Source organism: Psammomys obesus, unplaced genomic scaffold (assembly GCF_907164565.1).
Source record: "Psammomys obesus unplaced genomic scaffold, mPsaObe1.curated_primary_1811, whole genome shotgun sequence".
Taxonomy (NCBI): domain Eukaryota; kingdom Metazoa; phylum Chordata; class Mammalia; order Rodentia; family Muridae; genus Psammomys; species Psammomys obesus.
The window spans coordinates 20,886,971-20,890,713 of record NW_026595981.1 but is presented as its reverse complement, the minus strand read 5'-3'; the positions used below and the strand labels follow the sequence as shown (position 1 = coordinate 20,890,713).

Genomic DNA, 3,743 nt, shown 5'->3' with positions numbered 1-3,743 from the left:
CTGTGGCATTTTGACACTATTCAGACTTTAAAACTTAAAACATTTGCTTATCTGTCTCTCTGTCTGTCTGTCTATCTATCCATCCATCCATCCAACCATCTACCTACCTCTCTAGTCATGTGTGTGGTACAAGTGTGGTGGTCAGAGGACAGCTAGCGTGTTCTCCCCTTCTACTGTGTAGGTCCTGGGGACCGAACTCATGTCATCAGGTTTGGCAGCAGGCGCCGCTACCCTCACTGAACCATCTTGCCGGCCCTCGATACTACGTCAGAAAAGACTTCAGCCCCATCACACATGGCAAAGAAACAAATCCGAACTTTATTTGTGCTCTGAGAGCCACAACCGGCCAGCAACTCCTCCTCCCAGGACTTCCTTCGCTGCCGTCTTTGTGGCAAGCTTGCAGAAAAGGCAGATGTGGGTGTGTGGACACGGCTTGGCAAGGGCAACGAGCTAGAAGCGAGCTGCTTTAGGAACAGATATGACGGGCCGTCCTCTTCCTACTTGTCTTGCGAGTGGCTTAAAGTCACACGAAGCAGAAGAGTTTGGGCCTGCTTGGCAGAGAGAAGAATCCAGGGCCGGGGCGGGGAATGGGCATTCTCCAGGGCGCGTCCCTTCATCCAGGCAGGACATCGAGGAGAATGTGTTCCCTGAAGGACGGAAAAACGTACATTTTCTTTTACAATTCAGAACGTAGAAGCGTGGGAAGGCGCAGCCCGGCTGGGCAAGTGCTTGCCTCTCATATGCAGGGAAGTGTGGACTGGAAATGGCCGTGTACACCTGTCACCCTGGTAAGTGGGCAGTAGAGGCAGGAGCAGCAGAAGTTCAGTGCCATCCTGGTTACATAGCAAGTCGGGGACCAGCTTAAGCTGTATAAGATATCTCAAAAAAAAAGAGGGGTACAGAGAAGTCTGGAGGTTTAGCTCAGTGGTCAAGGACACTTGCTGCTCTTTCAGGAGACCTGGGTTTGGTTCCCAACACTTACATGCTGGCTGACAGTCACTCACCATTCCAGTTTCAGGGGTCTAGTGCCCTCTTCTGGCCTCCATGGGCACCTACTCTCATGTCCACAACCCCCATAATGTAAAGTCAATAAAATAGAAACTTTTTTTTTTTTTTTTGAGACAGGGTGTCTCTGTGTAGCCTTGGCTGTCCTGGACTCAATTTGTAGGTCAGGCTGGCCTCGAACTCACAGAGATACTCCTGCCTCTGCCTCCCTGAGTGCTGGGATCAGAGGCCTGTGCCACCACTGCCCAGCTGAAAATAAAAACTTAAAAAAGATAGGATTACGAAAGGGAGTAAGATATTTTCCTGTTGCCCTGTCTCCTAGTCAGGTAGTTTTCCTGTCCTTGGGGGTCAACGGTATTGTTCCTTCTCCTGCTAGAAGTATTTCACATGTGTATGAGTCTACTCTGCATGGTCGTTTGAGGCAAGGTCTCACTCTGTAACCCAGCGGCCCCGTGACTCAATCCGTAGGCAGGGCTGGTTGAGAAGAATCCATGGCGATCCTCCTGGGTGCTGGAGGTTACAGGCCTGCCCCATCACGACGACTGTTCTCCACTCCCCCTTCTGCAAGGTGGCATGGCTGGCCACTCAGTTTGTCTCCAATCCTTTCCTATCCAGATCCCTATCTACACTCGTGTTCATATCTCTTGGCATGTGCGCCAAGGATGGCCGTGGGATACGTTCCCAGAAGGAACTTGTTGGGTTAAAGAGAACCGAGAGCCACGCTACAAATAAGCGGCAGGGTGAAAACGAGTTGTTTTTCCTTGTTCAGATCTGGCAGAAAAAGTCCGACCTTTGTGCACCTGTGGCCAGTGCCCAGTCCTCTTTAGGGAAGCCACGTGATCGACAGGCCTGAGCTGGGGCTTTGTGATTGCACAAGAGCACCCGAGAGCAAGGTCTATCTTCTGTCTGTTCCTGAAGCAGCTCCTTCGGCTGCTGCATATTAGAGAGGGGCCCGGCTGGGAAGACTCCACGAACAGTTCCTGTCACAGTCACACTGATGGCATGCTTCATGCCCCGAGTTGAAGGCCGATCCCCTTTTAGGCCGGAAGATGGAGATAATGACCTCAATCTAGACTTGAATGCTCTCTTTTAGTATTCAAAATTCTAAACCCACAGACCATCAAAGTGGCTTCCACTGCTACCCCACCCACAAGCCTTCCGGCTACTTTAAAACATCGTACTAGCTCAATGGCAAAGCACTTGGTTTAGTGTGCAGGAAATCCTGGGTTCAATTCCCAGTAACACATACACACACCATCAAAAAGAAAAAAAAAATCAAAACGCCAACCCTAGCATGATAGTCTTGCTCTTAAAGTTTAATCCATATTCTTTATCACTTGAAAGTTTTATCTGTGTCTATATTATGGGACTTGATCTGTAGCCCCCCAGTTTGGTCTTGAATTCAAGATCTTTCTGCCTCAGCCTCCCAAGTAGCTGTCAAGAGTTAATTTGATTATGTTTCCTAGAAATCTTCATAAAAGATGGAACATTTTTGTGGGCGTGGCGTTTAATGTGTATGTACATGTTAGGGTAGTATGTCCATTGTATGTATGTGCACATGTATGTGTATGTGGAGGTCAGAGGTCAGTGTTGATTGCTTTTCCTCGCTTTCCAACTTCTTAAAAAAATGAATTTTATATGTGTGCATGTTTTGCCTGTACGTAGGTCTGTGCACCCTGTGCATGCAATGCCCACAGACGCCAGAAGAGGGCACCGCATCCCCTGAAGGAGAGTTGTGAGCTGCCGTGGTGCTGAGACCGGAACCCTGGTCATCTGGAAGAGTAATCAGTGTTCTCAAACGCTCAACCATCTTTACAGCTTGTCTCCTTCCCCTTTGGGCCAGGCAGGATGGTGTGGCTTCTCAAGAGCCAGTTGGGTGCTAACCTACGTGCTGGAACACTGAAGATGGCTGCTGGGAATCGAACTCTGGAGGAGTAGTATGTGCCGGCTCTCCAGCTCCCTCTACCCCCTTTTTATACAGCGGGCTAGACTGGCCTTGAAGGGATCCTCCTGCCCCAGCTACCCCAGAGTGCAGGCGTGAGCCACCACACCTGGACCCTTAGTGGTAAGACACCCCTCTTTGAAGGCGGACGCGAGCCTACTCAGAGCAAAGATTTCTTTGCAGCTTGGTGTATTTGTAAGGTCAGTTCCGGCAGGCAGCTTGTGAGCGGAGGTGTTGTGTGTAATGCTCACGAAGTGTCCTCAAAGGGAGAGGGTGTGTACTGCCCTTCCGCTGTCCTCTGTCTTTCCCCTGTGAACAGGGCGGGGACACGGGGGCCGGAGCTGCAGCATCTGTCGTGGCCAGTCTGGGAGATACTGGTCATACACAGTAGGCTGCAGGAGGCTACCCAGAACTTGGGTGCCTCTGGCTGCTTGCTTCTGGATTTCTACGCAGGAGCAAAATTCATTTCTGTTGATCAAGTCATCCAGGGCAAAGTGACACAGTCCCTAAACTAAGGGAAACACAATTCCATAGTCTTCCCCCGACTCTGGTCTCCTGGAGCCCAGGCTGACTTAGTATTTGCTATGTACCTTGAACTTCTGATCCACCTGCTTCTGGTTCTCCCAAGGGTTTGGGACCAGCATGTCCAGTTTCATGTGGCACTGGGGATGAGGGCAGGCTTCAAGCACGCTAGAAGCCTACCAACTGAACTGTACCTGCAACCCACTTGTTTCCTTCCTTCCTTTTCTTTCCTTCCTTCCTTCCTTCCTTCCTTCCTTCCTTCCTTCCTTCCTTC

General features: G+C 50.3%; 1 protein-coding gene across 1 annotated transcript in view; it reads right to left on the bottom strand.

Moving 5' to 3' along the window:
* Positions 1-316: 316 nt before the first annotated feature.
* Positions 317-3,743, bottom strand: part of Skap1 (src kinase associated phosphoprotein 1) — a 281,034-nt gene continuing 277,607 nt past the window's right edge. The window contains exon 13 of the mRNA XM_055620131.1: positions 317-647. The gene's annotated coding sequence lies outside the window, so the exon portion shown is untranslated. The remainder of the gene's footprint in view (positions 648-3,743) is intronic.